Here is a 17,879-nt window from a genome sequence, read left to right as displayed (position 1 = left end):
TTTTTTCTTTCTTTGCTACATTTCTAACCAATGAATGAAAACGTTTTCCAAAACTTTCATTTTCAGCTGTACACGCCAACCTTTTTTTTCCCTTCTTCTTCGCTTTTTTAGTTTATTCGCTTATGTGGAACCAACCGGACCAAAGAACAAACAAACAAACCAAAAAAAAAACAGCCATTTTTCTCTGATAACCGACCAACAGGTGTGAACGCACCCTAAAACAAAGCAGATCTGAATTTTTTTTTTTTTTTTTTTTTTTTTTTTTTAAAGCATGTGACCACCGTCTAACTCCACTAAAATTCAACTGAATCTATTCACGCTCAGACAAACTGAAATCCAGCTGCACACGTTAGCACGGGAGCATGTGACATAAACAAACGGGCTAGAAAACCATCATAAAATATTCATCATGATCTGAACGGCAGCCACATGCTATATTTCGGCCGTGCGTTCCTGACGCTGCGGGGTGGGGGGTGGGGTTTCGAGGGGAAATGAACTCCCGTTATAAAAACGATCATCGATATAAAATTCATCATCGATTTCACCATTTCCTGGAGATCATAAACGGCACGCAGGAATGCACGACTACACCCAGTTTCGACATCGGCTGACGATACAGCCTTTAGGAGTTAAAACGACCGAAATAAAGGTCATCTCTTTAAAAGGAAGAAACTGGAGCGAACTTAGAGCTGCACTGAGATTTAAGGAGTTCACTTCCTGTAACAGCTCCTGCTTATAAGCTATTATTATTACGTCTAAAGCCGTTTTTAATGAACACGCAATCCCCTCCACGAGAAATAAAACACGAGCGTGCTGTGCCTCGACATATACTCCGCTCAATTATCGTGTAGTACGGTAGAGTAAAACGCACACAGCTTCTTAAAAAGTATGACAATTTAAATCAAACTTTATTGGGATCATTAACACGCAACATATATTTCATGCAAGCAGAGCGGATGAACAAGCCGGACCGACTTTAAGACTAGCGCTGATACGTGACATGGCATGAGGTGTGCCGGGGAAGCAGTGAGACACCGAGCACGAACTCCTTCTGCTGAGAACTGATAAGCAGGTGTGATTTCTTAGTAACAGAGTCATAAAAGAATCAGATTTACGTCAGCGGTCTGGCAGAAAAACGGAGTAATCGGACACCCAGCTGAAAGTCTGGAAAGTCTGGATCACGCGCAGTAGGATGTGTTTACGGTAACAACAGCACAGGAAGACGCAGCGGTGTGTCCGCGCCAGACGGTAAAGAAAGCAGGCTAATCGTACTTCTAGACTTCCGGAAATATTTCAGACTACGTGAAGCCGATTTTACAGACTTTGTTTTACAAACAAAAGGTGGTTTTTTATTTATTTATTTATTTATTTATTTTGCTTTAATTGCACTTTTATATTACGTTCATGGTTAAGTGTAGAGGTGTGTGCAGGACTCCGCCCACTCCTGAAGGAACTGGGACACGCCCCGCCTACTCTCGCATGGGATTTTGGTCCGTACCCACCATTTCACTGGAACGGTGCTAATAAAATACACAAAAACACCGACGTTTTAACTACGGAAAAGACGACTAGTCAACTACTTGTTTGAATTAGTGGTCGATTAGAAGAGGTGAATAGATCAGTCCGTACCGTTTTTTTTTTTTTTTTTTTTTTTAAGATTGTCGCAGACAAAAATTCTCGATTTTTGCTGTGGCTTTTTTCAAAATTTGAGATGCAACTTGTGGAGTTCTTTTTGCGCAGAAAACTACTTAAATTGGCGCTTAATTTGCACACGGTGATGTCGGTAAACGAGACCTTCTAGCTGTACTCATGCTCGGTGCGCGTGGATCGGAGACGGCTTTGACTGAACGCACGTTCCGATGGCGTCGCGCGACGTGTCTTGGACCGGATCTGCGGGAAATACGCTTTAATTTTGAAAAACCGCGAGCTCCTCCGAATATCGTGGAGTTTGCTTGATTTTTGCTTTAGCTTCTGTGATAAATCGCAAAATCCTGGAGGGATTGAATGGTTATACAGTTCTACCTATTATACCGTCGAATAGGTTAACGGTTAGCCTTCATTTTGCTTTCAGAGTCCGATGAGTCCTCATAAAAACCAATGACAGACATAGAGAGACATGTCCTTTTCTATTTATTATTTACAGCTTGTGCTCTACATGTGCATCCTTGCACTCTGCACATTCACTCGGACTTTGTGTCATGTTTTTTTGCGGATTTCCGCACAACCGACAGCATCTGTTCAACTTTATAATAAGTTAAGGAACTGAATTAGGCTTAAAATGCCGACAAGACCCAGGCGGAAACGACGTGCGACACCCCTGGTGTAAATATATGAAGGGAAGTGGGTATCTGGTTGAGGAAAACGTCTGACTGACAGCACTATGCTGGAAAGTTCAGTCCACAGTATTACTGAGGGTACGGACGACATGCGCTCCTCCCTTAGAGGGAAGGGCCGAGTGTAAAACGTAACCACCGCCACGCTGAAACAACGTCGGCAGAGTCGCGCTGTTCAGGACCATGCCCATGGATGGAAACCTGCTGGCACAAAGGCAAACAAAACACAGGACGTGAGGCTTTAAGAAAAACAGAAAGGAAACGACCAGAAGAATTTGAATTTTACTAAATTTAATTCAATCAGGGGTCGAGGGACTGAGGCGGGGGGGTGGGGGGGTGGAGGGTTGTTTTGTTTTAGGTACAGTCTCCGGACCAGCCGAAGGGGAAGCTGATTTTTTAAAATAGAGGCTGAAACGAGCACATGACGTGAAGTGAGTCACGATACTGAAGGCATGACTCGATGTTGGACTGGGTGAATAAACAAAACACACACTTGCACACACTTGTGTTGCCATGTAGCTGAAAATCAAACGGGAAGCCTCCCTGCTCCAATCATGATATTCTTAACGCTGGACAATGACGGCAAGCTAGTGAATTTAGCACGACGTAGGCTGTTTATTTATCCAAGCAGGGAACCGGTCACCGTCCAGATTAGTCCCTTCGGAACGACGACAATTAATAAAGTTGCCATATTTCATCTCGTCGCGGATTCGTAGAGTGACGTATGAAAAACGAGCCCTGGGTGGAATAGAAACGTAACACGGTCCAAAGTCCAAAACCTAATATAAACTTTCACTCGGTACACAAACACAAAGCTATTTTCAGTTCCTTTTTGAACAGAACCATATCTGAACACCCTGTTCACACCACAGTGGGCTTTTTTTTCCAGACTGCCAAGACAACACATACATAGTTCACTCCAAAAAATTCTAAGCGAATGTTTTGTTTTTTTGTTTTGCTTTGAGAAAATGACAAATGTGCTAAGTTTTCAAAAATATATATATATATATATATATATATATATATATATATATATATATATATATATATATATATACATAAAAAATAATAATAATAATAATAATAATAATAATAAAATCTTACCAAAAGTAGGCTTGGACTTTTGGACCCTACGGGCCAAAAATAACCCGCAGCCTGCAGTGTATTAATCCTGTTTCAGATAATGTGCTTTTTTTTTTTTTTTTTTTTTACGTCCTTTGTATTATAAGGTTCCGTGGGAAAACGTTTACGTCCAGGACAAAGAGAAACGCGGCGAGAGGGAATCTGATTAGTGAGAATAAAGCCTGATTGTCGTGAGGAAGGACGGAGAAAGTCACAGGCTCACTATAGCATCCGAGGATATCTGCGAGTATAATCATACTGGACGAGACATAAATTTGCGAATACAAAAGAAAAATACAGCCGTGTATTCTGATGAAAACTTTTGTAGTGTTTATATGCGTGACTCGCCTGTCGTCTTAACTGACACCGATGCGCACTTACCCGTCGATCTTTAAAGGAATTACTATTACACCCAGACTAGCGTGTTTGACCTCATAGGTGTGTCCATAACACAAGTTAAAGTCAACTTTGCCGTTAAGGAAACGACTAGGACTACTGTGTGATGTTTGTTAACCGGTGCCGAAGCTGTATACAGTTGTGCCCAAAAGTTTGCATACCCCTTGGGGAATCTGCTGAATCTTAATACTGTTAATAAAAGAAGAGGGATCATAACAATCCCATACAAGGGGTATGCAAACTTTTGGGCACAACTCTAACTTTAGATTTAGATTCGTTACAGGTCACGATTTTTAAAACTGCCAGCTAGGCAAACCCTTTGCAGTCAGTATCACAGTTAGAAACAGGCAACAAATTGGATAAAGTGAGTAGGTAGTTCAGCTTATAACCAGGAATCAAGAATGATAGAAGTCCGACGCGGGCTGCGTGAGGCTGTATGATAAACGGTGGAGCGGAACCGCATCCGACGTTGCGCCGATCCAATCGAATTAGCGATTAGCACAGTTATGAAAACATGCTCTAGGACCCTACTCGAAGAGAATAACTGGGTAGGCTGAGCTTCACTGACGCAACTGATGCTTTTGTTTATTGTGTTAACTTGAAAGAGATAGAGTACCGTCCCGTTTCATTTGCACAAGTTAACCGCGTCGTGTAACTCGGCCCAAGACGTGAAGAAAGTCACAGCAAGCAAGAAAGGATCCGGTCTGTAGGAACATCTAGAACTTACGCGCTACAAAATGGCGGATTATTTACATGACCCAGTCACGGAGGTGAGCGAATTGCGTCTCTGTGCTGGGTTATTTTAGATTATGTTAAAACACAACAGAGACGCTGGGTTAATATTAGAGCCCAGAATCCGACCAGCCAATCGGGTGGCAGAAGTGCAATGCATGAAAGTATGCGCAAGAGCTTCAGTCACCAAAACTGACCGGTTGATGTTATTTTGAATCTTCATCTGTACAGTTTGGGTGAGTGTGTACCCGCGATAGCCTCAGATCCCTGTTCTTGGCTGACAGGAGAGGAACCCGGTGTGGTCTTCTGCTGTTGTAGCTCATCCACCACAAGATTCGATGTTTTGCGCGTGCCGAGATGCTTTTCTGCTCACCACGGTTGTAACGAGTGATTACATGAGCTACTGTAGCCTTCCTGTCAACTTTAAACCAATCTGGCCATTTTCCCCTCATCTGACCTCCGTCATCAACAGGATGTTTTCTGCCTGCAGACCTGTCGCTCGCTGGATGTTTTTTGTTCTTCGTTCGATAAACTTTACCCAGCTAAATACAAAGGTCGAGGCTAGTTTTAACAGTTAAAATGACGACACCCACAAGCTCGCCGCTACCTGCGTGTCTACAACTAAGGGACGGCGATGTAGATATTCCGGAAAAGACTCCACGCTGATAAAAATGTGATTTTTAAGTTCTGTACTAAATTAATTCACGTACTCGTGTTGCTAAATCCCCAAATGTATATTTCATTTACTTTACTGGGTTAAATGTAAGATTATCTTGCAAGTGCTCACAAAACTTAAAAAAAAAAAAAAAAAAAAGTTTACTTGAACTGATTGCATGCTAAAAAAAAAAAAGGGGGCGGGGCGTGTTTTTTGATCTTGATTTGCATATGCTTTACTTTAAACCGAGCGGGTTGTTTTCTAAGCATCTTGTTTGGCGTCAGCTTTAAGACCCAAGGCTACTGTATTATGAGAGGTTCGGAAAGATCGACGCCGCGTCCCAGTTCGCCTACTTACACTACACGCTCAAAGCGTGTACTCTCTTCGTGAAGGAAAAAAAGTACATATTTTTGAGTGGAGAGCAAGAGAGTACGCAAGTACTCTCGGATACTATTTAGGACGGATGGGGGGAGAATTGGGACGCGGCGGTAAAGTTTTAAAGTGTTTCAGGAAAGGTTTCTGTTAGGTTCTGCCAGTTCAGTCATTATGGAAGGCTGATGGAAGTGCATTTGTTCGCTGGAGTGTTTCTTCTAGTTGGAACCGTTAAAGCTCTTAGAGTCCATCAAGCAGTAACGATCATGTTTAGATGATGCGTACGTTTTAGAGTGTTGAGATTTATATAGCTCATTTACCTCGAGTTCGACCAAAAATCTACTTGCTTGTAAAACTTTGCTTTTTTTAAAGAAAGAAAGAAAGAAAAGGAGTTCAATTCACTTACTTTTTTGAATGAGGATTATCCTTGGTGCCATGTGAACCTTACTTCAAACATGCTTAGTTAAACTTACTTCGATTGTAGAATTATTTCACCACAATGTTCTTGAGATCGAAAGAAATTTCACTCCAACTAGCAGCAGCACTTATCGTCTAACTAGGTCATCCTGACATGTTTATCCTGCCCGTTTCACTCCGATTCACATCTCTGGACCCCGGCATCAGACTCATGATGCTGCAAGCGCGAGTCTCACCTTCTCACAGAGATAAAATGCCCGATCCTCCCGTCGTCAGGTAGACGGACAGGGGACGATGCTCGACGGCGGAGAAAAGTCTTCATCGAGACATTTATTCACGTAAATATCGAGTGTAGTCACGAACCATCTCTACTGACTATAGTAAAGTATTGCCTTGTCTAATTATGTGCTGGTTATGTGTATAAATAAATAAATAAATAAATAAATAAATAATGTGATTACATGTATATTTAGAGTTGCGATATGTAATGTAATGCAAAACAAAATAAAGAAACAAACATCACTGAAAGATTGCATTAGGTTTGTTTTTTCTAAGCTTAAGCGTTCGTTTTTTTAACTGTGCAGCAAGCTAATCGTAATGATTCTTCTCAACAACGACGGCGACAAAAAAGTCCGAACGGAAACGTGAGACGAATGCAGTAAGATTATACAGTGCTCTCCACTAATACTGGCACGCTCGGTGAATATGAGCAGAGAACGCTGTGAAAAATTCTCTCAGGGATAGCAAACAACACAGGATTATCCAAAAAAATATCTTTGTAAAATATAGGTGTAATAACAATTATTGGCACCCTTTTAGTCAATACTTTGTGCTATCGCCCTTTGCCAAGATAACAGCTCGGAGTCTTCTCCTATAACGCCTGATGAGGTTGGAGAATACATGGCGAGGGATCTGAGAGCGTTCCTCCATACAGAATCTCTCCAGATCCTTCACATTTCGAGGTCCACGCTGGTGGACTCTCCTCTTCAGTTCACCACACAGGTTTTCTATGGGGTTCAGGTCAGGGGACTGGGATGGTCATGATAGGACCTTGATTTTGTGGTCAGTAAAACATTTTTGTGTTGATTTTGATGATGTTTTGGATCATTGTCCTGCTGGAAGACCCATTTTAATCTTTCTGTCAGAGGCAGTCAGGTTTTCATTTAATATCTGTTGATATCTGAGAGTCCATGATGCCATGTATCCTAACAAAATGTCCAGGTCCTCTGGCAGAAAAACAGCCCCAAAACATTAAAGATCCTCCACCATATTTAACCGTGGGCATGAGGTACTTTTCCATATGGCCACCTCTCTGTGTGCGCCAAATCCACCTCTGGTGTTTATTACCAAAAAGCTCTATTTTGGTTTCATCTGACCATAGAACCCGATCCCATGTGAAGTTCCAGTAGTGTCTGGCAAACTGAACACGCTCGAGTTTGTTTTCAGATGAGAGTAGAGGCTTTTTTCTTGAAACCCTTTGTGGTGATGTAGGTGACTTCAGATTGTAGTTTTGGAGACTTTCTGACCCCAAGACACAACTAACTTCTTCTTCTAAAGAAATCCTTGGCTGGGTCATAATGAACCGGGTAATTAAAGCAAAACATTCACAGAAATAAGCTCCCTACCTATTACTTATGCATGTGGTGCGCTTTTTAATGATGTCATGATACCACGTTTTCTTCACTGAAACCATGCATATAAGCTGATATCGGTAAGCATTTCTTTTTCTTCAAAAACTACTAAGCTTTTATAAAGACTTCGAAAGTCTTAACTCGGTGAGAAAACCCTTCATTAGAACTTCCTTGCTCGCTACAACACTCTGTGCTGTTCACATTTGGCCCGTGGTTGGAAGCGATCCAAACGGGAAGCGGCACGGCAAAAGGCTTGTGCTCTTTCGCAAACACCTATGGAGACGCAGCAGCGATGCTATGAATAGAAAACAATAAAGGACATTATATGAAGGCGGAGATAAGGATGAAGGAAACCCTCTGAATGGGACGGCATCTGGCCAGACCAATTCTCTGCGGAGTCACTGTTGCGATTTATACAGCGTGGAATCGGAGGCGGCTGCGGAGATAGCGGGTAAACAATGCCTGCAGTGAAACGGCCAAAGCAAGGCGGGATGAAATCGAATACAGGCCTCGGTTTTTAATCTTGGTTTGCAGTCATCTGATAGATCGGGTGGGTTTGAAGCAGGTAAACAAACGGCCAAGGAAACGACACGGCAAGCTATCCTGTACGCTTGCGCTTGTGGACAGGGCTTGGCGAAGTAAAAGAGATCCCCCCCTCCCCAATATAGACATTGTACATCTTTAGAGGTTATGAAAGTGTATTTTTGCCACATGATTCACCCATGGAAGCAAACTGCGATTTTCACAACATCATCTGAGGTTTAATGCACTGCATACGGTGAGAGACCACAGTCAGCAAAGCTTACCACCAAAATCTCATCAAATCTACCTTAAAAGGTGCAACAGTAAATACTGTTCATCCCTTACATGTAAAAAAACAACCTGGACGATACGTAGAACATGATTAAAAATACAAACAACAACAATGGGTTTACTCGTGGCCGATTCCACCGCTTCACACATGTAATCCTAATCCTTAATAGATATTTATTTATTTATAAATACGCCCATTCGTAGCTGTGCACAATACACGTCATAGGATCAGCTCTAACGCTTGGCAGCAAAGTTTTCTTTCATGTTGCTCCGGATACTGCGCGTGGACGTTTCGCCGTAACAAACAAGGAAACGGTCTGACGTCACCGTCCTTATTTACAGCGGTTTCTCCGCTACCGTAGAGCAGGCTGAATCCCTAAACAGCTTTCGACTCTGTACTAAGCACGGCAGAATATCGTGACTTCCACGACGACTCCTAGCGCACTACATGGCCAATAAGGAAGCCATAATTTCCAGTACAGTTCTCAGAGTTTTTAACAATTCGGTGCCATTGTTAGGTGGAAAACAGTCGACCAATACACCAGGTCAAAATACATATCAGTCTCTGAGAGGATGATTATCGCTAGGGTTGGTACGGTGTTTAAGATCAGTCATGGTGTTGACCTCACCGCCGACTAAATGTCCTCTTATAAAGACGACGTGATAAATATCATTTCCACAAGAATACCTGTTGGTAACAAGCACAAGTATAACCGATACTCATGTTGAGATCATGTGACCGCATGATCACAAGCAACCTGCACGGCCCTTATAATCGAAGTCAAAACTATCAGTTTGGTTTAACATGGATATAGCAGGCATGGGATTTTTTTTTACTGTGAAGAGAGATCAAACGTTCGCTGATGCTCAAGAAGGCAACACGCTACATTAAGAGCCAGGGGGGTGTAAACTTTTGAACTGTGTAAATTGTACTTTGTCTTCTGGGAAACATGTAAATATCTTCTTATGTAGTTTCTGAAGGGCAGTACTAAATGAATAGATAATATCTTTAAAACAAATTAATAATTTATTCAGATCGTCCTGTTCAAAAGTTTACACCCCCCTGGCTCTTAATGTATCGTGTTGCCTTCTTGAGCATCAGTGAACGTTTGTAGCTTTTGTAATAGTCGTGTACGAGTCCCTCGGTCGTCCTCGGCGTGAAAGGACGGATCTCGACATCATATAGACGCTGTTGGAAAGAGGTCAAATATGCAGAAGATGCTGGAAAAGTAAAGAATGTGCCGGAACTGGAGGATTTTTCTGAAGAACAGTGGACGGTTTAACTGCTCAGGACGAACAAGGGACTCGTGAAGAACTCTCACAAAACATAAACACGGTCGCTGATCGTCCAGGTAACGACACACGGGATTAATAATCAAGCGTGCGTAAACTTTTGAACTGGTTCGTTTGTGTAAATTCAGTTATTACTGTGTCTTGTAGACTATATGTAAACATCTGTTATGTAAAACAGCTCGCTCAGGGCAGAACTAAAACAACAAAACACTTTTTATGATGCCTCTTTTTTTTTTTTATTAACGTATTCATTATTCTGCAAGGGGTATGTAAACTAATGACCTGAAACGCACGTCTGGAAAATGTATCCTGCTGAACGGAAAATCCCTGGGGTTATTGGGATCTCCCAATGAGACCAGCTCGGGTGGTTAATGCCATGACGCCTTGAGAACCGTGATATTTTCAGTATGGTATGAAGTCATATGAGACACCCCTAATCGACAGACTTTCCAAGGGATAAGACGAGCTATAGTTCCTATCTGTAGGATGCGAGATAAATGTAGCTAATAAAAGTAGTATAAATAGCAAAGACAGCACACACAGACCATCACACTATTACTGCGCGAGACGTCGCTGCTGTCCTGATGGCCCACCTAACAAATAACACCTGGCCAGCGGTGGTTTTTCAGCACTGACGGCCCGACAGAGACTGTGCACTACTTACCTGGTGAGTGTAATAAGTGTATTCGTTTATATTTTACAAACGTTTGTGTTTGCAGCTCTGGATTATTTCAATCCTATCTCAATAACCCCATTCAGCATTTCATTTGTTTGGCCGCTGCTGTGATACTGATGCTTCCCTGCTCGTGATTTCGTTTTTTTTGTTTTTTTTTTAAAAACGCAATAATCGGTTGGATTAAAGGAAGACGGGAAAACGAGTGTTTCCAACGCTTCGGGTTTAAGGAGAACAGGGGAGGGCGTGATGACGCGAGTAATATTACCAGCTCAACAGTCAGGAACAGCTTCAGAGGAACCACGCTGCATAACTGCTCTGAACGTGCCGTTTCTGTTGCTAGCGTGTCGCGCACGTGCACGTGAAGGGAAGTCGAATTCTGGCAGGCGGTCTGCATTTCGAACGACGTCGCGCCGGCCGAGGAAGTCGTCAGAACGTTAGATGATATGAGCTTTCGGTTCAAACACTTTATTTATTTATTTTGGGTGTCGTTCTGGTAAATAGATACCGCGCAGGAAAACTAAACGTGTAAACTACGGCTGGGCGACGGGACGAAAAAAATACATCGCATCGCGATACCCGAGGACGTTTCTACGACACACCGTGCACGTCGCGGTGTATAATCCGGCTAACGGTCTGTCTGCAGAACGGTAAACGGAACTAAACGTTACACTGAATTTGATGATACTTTAACGCCTACAAAAGACAAAGAAGATTAAGTTGAAAAAAAAAATACAAACAAAAAAAAAAGCATCAAATCAACGGCATCCATTCGGTACTAGTTTAATTTATAATTATTCAAAATGTAAAAAATAATAATAATAATAATAATAATAATAAAAATACATGACCATACCAACGATATCTCAGCAAAGTGTATCTTGTAACAATTCATCACGATATCGACGCTATATTGATATATCGCCCAGCTCTACAGAAATCTCGAGTAAAGCGTCAGCATACCCGCTCCTCCAGTCTTAATCGCGTTCTCGTTATCGCCACCATTAACATCATTTGGAAACTCGTCGGCACGTTTTAGGTCAAAACCGTCAACCCCCCCACCCCCACCCCCACCCCTTTCGGCACGTTTAACGTATACTTATCTAAAAGTTAGCCGAGTTCGACATGCATCGATTGCATTTATTCAACTCGGGAGAACGTGACATATTCTCCGTTTACCTTGACAGAACGCGAGGGAGACGGAGGAAGTGGGCGGAGCTTCCAGGTGGCGTCAGGTCATCTCGAAGAGTTCAGAAGCCTTGCTCGAAAGATCTTCCCGGGTTCGTATCTCGATCGGCTGGCCTCCCGTTTTATCGTGAACGGTAGAAGGTGATGCTGTGGTCTTTCTGAGTGATAACTGCGTCAAGGTGAGAACGTCTGCGAATATAACGGAATCTGAGGAGACGTCACGGGATATCTAAATCGTTAAATCGCTCGACCCTACTGCGGTTCAGCGGACAGCTTTGGCCTCCACGACTGTTTGTTTGGCGCCACGAGTAACGCTCTCTCCCCTGCACCATCTGCTCTGTGGGTAAAGCACGGATTAGAGCTGCTGTTCCTCAGATAAACACACACACACACGGCGCTCGGTCCCTCGCGTAATTGACCCAGCGCTCTCGTGTACCAACGCTTAATTGATTGTTGCAATAAAAAAATGAAACACTGTCCTATGAGGCAGCTTTTAATTCTCTGACCTGACAGGTCATTGTCAGGTCAAGACAGTCCTAGGGGTTATTTCCCACAGGTTTAAGGGATCCTAAAGGATTAAGAGATTTTCCCTAATCGGTTTTAATAATTACAAGATGGAGGCTGTTTATTGTTTGTGTTGTGCCACTTGTCCAAAATAAATAAATAAATAAATAAATAAATAAATAAATAACATAAAATGACCCTAGTGCTTAAATGTTCAGAACCGCTTAGAACAGAGCGACAAATCCAATACTGATCGATTTTAAAACACGGTCGAGAGGTTCTGAAACCAAAAAGTCGGTCCATTATACACACGCAGCATGTAGTATTGTGATCGATATCATCATCGTCGCAAAATAATCAAGACACTTCTTCTGAAGAAAATTTAAAAAAAAAAAAAAAAAACAAGGAGTGTATGACTGGATATTTCAGTTTCTGTTCATCATCAGTGTTAATACACGCGAGTAAATTATTTCAAACCGAATTCGTACGTTTCCCGTCGAAAGTATTGGAACGGCAAGGCCGATCGTTTGTTTTTGCCGTAAGGCGAAGGCGAAGACATTCGGGTTCGAGATTAAGAGATGAATACGAGACGAGGGATCAGAAGCTCGGCTTTCGTTTCCTCGTGTTTACATCTAGAGCTGTTCGACAACTTAGGACGTGCCACCTTTTGTGGGATGAGTGTACCAGTAGTGGCCTCGATAAATATTGGGAACAACCAAAAATAAATAAATAAATAAAAACACTGCTCCAGAACGTCAGGCCTTCGGCCAAACAGAGATTTCACACGGAAACCGCGCTCCCTGATGAGACGTGCTCAGATGCAGCTGTGTTCTTGTGGTTTTGCTCCGCGACCCACATGGGAGGTGCGACTAGCTACCGAGCCGAGCTCAATCTGCCTGTTTGTCTTCCGCGGACTCTACCGAGGATTCGGCTTCAAGAAGCTCAGCTCCAAAACACGACTTGTGCTGTCGGATGGCTTTTTAGACTAAAGTAGACGGAAAATCTTAGTTTTATGGTGGATGACTGATATTAAGGTAACAGAAACATGGACTCGGTCAGGATTGCTGGGCAATATGATCACATGACGATTAGAATATCGACACAGTGATAAAGGAGTACGTCCGTCTCGAGACGCTGTGGGTATCGTGATATCCTGTGTTAGAAAAGAACAATTACAAAACCTACATGCAGTACACCTGCGTGATACAGATCGATAATCGTAGAAATGTAACGTATCGACATATCGTGATGTGATTATTTTTGCCGTATCGCCCCGCCCGTACTTCACTCATCTCTCGTCTGGATACAGATATCGTACCAAACGTGAACGAACCCCCTCCCCCAACCCGAGTCGTTTACCTAATGAATAGTGCGAATAGTACCTACTGTTACAGTTATTATGTTACTATATATTTTATTAAGTACAGATACAGCAGCATTGTCTAAAATATAAAGAATATCAAGAATACAGAGATCTTATCCTTTTTTACAGTAAGGAAACGTGCCGTAGATTAAAATACCGCACACACGTGGAAATTTACAAGATATATAGTTTTTGCTCCTTATGTAACCTCCTTGCGCTTGGAGCCAACGTTCACACGGCACCCGATTAATGAGCGTACACCGGAGAGATCGTCTAGTAGGACTTATTAAAAACCTGTTAACCGTTTAGTACCCACACGCCATTATGTAATACAGCGCTGATCTCTTTCATGCATTTTTAAATACACAGTCATAAACAAACATGATGATGAGGAGGAGGAGGAGGAGTATAGATTACGTCTGGACGCACGTGTAGGCTGTGCTTTTTATTTCTTATAGTGACTTGGATGTAGGGCTGTGTGATATAGCGATGCACATCGTACGACGAGAGAAAAAGGACGAGAGATATTTTCTATATCGGCTCTAGCGGAAATGTCGCGAAAGCCACTTTACGTCACGAACGAAAACAAAAATTCTATTCGCTTGTATTTGTATAGCGCTTTTAGCAACGGACGTGGTCACCAGGCAGCCTTCCAGAGATCCGGGTATAAATTTTAAAGTGATAAGTTTATCCCAAGCGAGCGTGGAGGAGCGTGACGCACAGAGCGAGACTCCCCACAACACTGACACAGAACGGGAAGTACTTCATCTGGATTCCTGAATAAAGTGTCCTAATATTTACTTCTTTTTTTTTTATTATTATTATAATACATATTAGTCTTCATATTGTTCCCATTTTGACAGTGTTATGTTTCTCTTGTTCTCATTTGTAATAGCTCTGTTCAATGTCACTTCCTAATAAAAGGAGAAAGAGGGGGTATAAAATAAAAAAAAAATAAAATAAAAAAAGTGTTCCCTTGACTGACTAATCCACAAAGCAGTCATGAAATCATGCAGTCATTTTGTATAGCATATCGGTTTTAGCACAAATCATTCCAAGATATGAAATTATCCATATTGTGAGATCAGACTTTTGTCCGCAACGTCCAGCCCTACTTGGTTGTAACGCAGCAACATTTTTGTATTTTGGCCTGGAGAGTGGAAAATAAGTTATGTAAGCTTAGTCATTTTCCCATCGTGCATTTCCTCGTGGAGGACATTCGCAATCATAACAGTGTCTTCAGCGGTCGTGCCTAGATATACGTGGAAAAAGGGAGTGCGTGTGAACTAACTGTTATTTAAAAACAAAACACGAATAGATCCAGTTTCTCGCGGAATGACTCAGAAGGAAAAAAAAAAACGGGACCTTCTCGCTGTATTCTTTTGAGACGATTTCTAGGCTGTACTCTTTTCATGCCAATTCTATGCACTAATGTTCCGGGCATACAGGAATTAAAGCTGCGATATGTAAGATTAGTGGGGTAGTTTTCAAGATTAGGTCTCCAACAGCCCTGCTGAAAAAACTAAAACACAACAGAAACCATCACAGACATTTTAATGGTTTCTTCGACAAATACCATTACAAACCATCAGCTAACCATTAAAACCATTACCATAATTGGTCCTTAGTGGTATGTACTCGACATGTCACCGATAGAGACAACAAATTACCAGTAGAGACCCACAGAGATCATAAGAGTTTCCATTAAAACCATTAAACATTCTATGAGGGTTTCTATTGGGGGTTTTTTCCCCCAGCAAGGAGTTAGGTGGATTGGACCGCCCATGTTCACGAAGCCCCGCCCCCAGGATCTACAATGACTGACAGGACGCGCACACAAACCTTCTGGACCGGAAGTCCGTTTTCCAAACAGGTTTTTGTTTAGTTTTTTTCCCCCCCCAGTGTCTTAATACACTTTTGCTAAGGCTACAGCACAATCTATTGTTTTATTTATCTATCTATCATGTTCTACATATCTTCCAGGTTATTTATACAAGTAAGGATATTTTTTTTTTAAATCGACTATTGCACCTTTAAATAAGCAATGATCTGGCAACATCAGGAAATCGCCCCTGTTGTATAAACGACAACAAGCTGGATTGTTTTCATCTAGGATGAAAACACACACACACACACACACACAGTCACTCAGTCAGCGGCTGAAACACACCGACACTGCAGAATCAGTGTACCGCTACCTGCTCTGGCAAGGTTGCCAGATTGGAGCGAACATTTTAATCATACACCATTTATATGAGGCTTAAAATTCCTCCCAGTTCACCAGGAAGAGATCACCTACTAGCCCTTCACCTAAACAGAAATGTTCCAAGAAATCCCATTTCATCCCTTCAATGTCAATGTGATCTGAAAGTAATCTTTTTTTGCATTATTACTATTCATTTCAAAAATATGCAATCTGGCAACACCTGTTTAAAGCCGCTCGTGACAGTAGGATCTGTAATTCCGCAGCTGCGCGTGAGCTCCCGAGCTGCCTAATGCCATGGCAACCCGAGTGCCTTTCTATAACCACCATAGACAGGTGTGTGTGTGTGTGGTTTTCTCCTATTTAATTATCACACAAACTATAAACCGCTCACAATATAATATATAAACAAAAACCAGTACAATCACAACAAACCCAGCTTTTCTTAATACACTCCCATTCCGAGTGAATTTTGATAGTCCAGGATTAAAACGGTTGTTTGGTGTTTTTTTTTTTTTTTGTGTTATAGCATGTTGTTTGTGTGAAGGTGTTTGGTGAGAGAGAGAGAGAAAGAAGTGGAAAAAAAACGCTTTACTTACTCCAACGAGGTGTTATTTCCCCCAACTTGTCACGGTCGCCGCATTGCTCAAACTGTTAACACCATTATGATTTGAACAGCGTGCGTGCACGCGCCCGGGTTTTTCGATTTTGCAATTCAAGCGACGGTTACAACTGAAGAATGAAACGGTGAGTAAGATGAGGAAAAGTCAGCAGGAACACACACACAGGGTGATAACGAGAGAGTGTGTATGACCCAGGTTCAGCTTTTTTCGAATAGGATAGAACAGGATAGTCTCTCTCTCTCTACGCCCTCACCTTTCCATAGGAGCAAGCAGCAGCGCCCTCTACCGACCTGTTCTCGTGTTTATATTGTGTAGTACACAGCTTTCCCAACTCTTGTCCTGCACACTGTAGTCTTTTCTTTTCCCTGCTTTAACTCTAATCCACATCAAATAGCTGATTAGTTGAATCACCAAGAAATAACTCAGTCCAGACCGTGCAGTTATTCTAAAATAATGCACGGCAGGGTGGTGTGATGTGGCACAACACGAAGACGAGTGCCGTTACTACACCAATACAAAGTTGGTTTTGTTGTGTGTGTGTTATTCCTTTTATACAACAGCAGTTTGTACCCTGTGATGGATTGGCACCCCGTCCAGGGTGAACCCCACCTTGTGTCCGATGCTCCCCTGGGATAGGTTCCAGGTTCCCCTTCGACCTTGTAGGATAAGCGGTATAGAAAATAGATGGAGGGATACCACAGCAATTTGCCGACAATTAAATGGTTTCATTTCATTTTGGATTTATAGTTCTGCCAACTGCCAATTACAGGGTTAGTCTAAAAGCTCATTATGTAGGTATCCTATAGCCTAAGTGTGATAATGCCTTGACTTAACTTTGTTTGAGGTTATCTCATTATCAATGTTGTTCTGTCCCAACAAAATCTATAGTCAAGAGCAGCTAATGATGAAACTGATGACAACAAGCCTTTTCAAGACATGGCCTTTCCCAATACATTTACAGTTCTAAAATGAAAAGTTCAACTTTGTTATGTGCAAAGCCTGACTAGGCTCATAGGCCCTGTCCAGGAGTCTGTGGATATGCCCGAAAGTAGGAATAAGGTGAATCTATTTGGTGATGGACGAACAGGTTGGTTCTGATAAGAAAAACACTGGAACATTAATGTCAGATGCGGTATATGCAGTGGACAAGAAAGATGGTGCGCCAGGTCTCCTTGGTATATTGTCCCAAACCACATGGTATCAAAATGGTTTCTGATGCCTCCATTATGCCATCTGCTGACATGCCACATCCTGATGCCTGAATCCTGAGTCAGAGTCAGGAGTCACAGTGTTGCTCCAGGAATGGGTGGAGCAATAATGACTCACCAAGCTTCTTTAGAAGCTCTGCGATGGAGATTAACGACAGCAAACAAGGTGTACTGTTCATGTGCACAGAGTTTTAAACATCAAGGATGTGCACCGAGTCCGGAACTTAGCATTTACTGCAACCTGCTTAGCAGACGTGGAAAGTTGTAATGAGTGAAGCTACACAGAGTTCTTTCCTTTCCTCTTCCCCTTTCTGTAGCAGTGTTGATTTGTGCGACATATATTTTCTCCATTC

The 17,879-nt window shown here is 42.2% G+C and overlaps 1 protein-coding gene across 6 annotated transcripts in view; it reads right to left on the bottom strand.

Moving 5' to 3' along the window:
* The window catches only part of eps8a (epidermal growth factor receptor pathway substrate 8a), a 65,784-nt gene extending 49,230 nt beyond the window's left edge, over positions 1–16,554 (bottom strand). For 4 of the 6 annotated variants that reach the window (XM_053650640.1, XM_053650643.1, XM_053650642.1 and 1 more), the window contains exon 1: positions 16,295–16,547. The gene's annotated coding sequence lies outside the window, so the exon portion shown is untranslated. Of the gene's footprint in view, positions 1–16,294 lie in introns of all 6 variants that reach the window. The other 2 variants (XM_053650645.1, XM_053650646.1) reach the window with 2 other exon arrangements.
* Positions 16,555–17,879: the final 1,325 nt, after the last annotated feature.

This window comes from Ictalurus furcatus, chromosome 19, assembly GCF_023375685.1.
Source record: "Ictalurus furcatus strain D&B chromosome 19, Billie_1.0, whole genome shotgun sequence".
In the NCBI taxonomy this organism is placed as follows: domain Eukaryota; kingdom Metazoa; phylum Chordata; class Actinopteri; order Siluriformes; family Ictaluridae; genus Ictalurus; species Ictalurus furcatus.
Note: the sequence above shows the minus strand (reverse complement) of the source record. Positions and strands in the feature narration are given on the sequence as shown.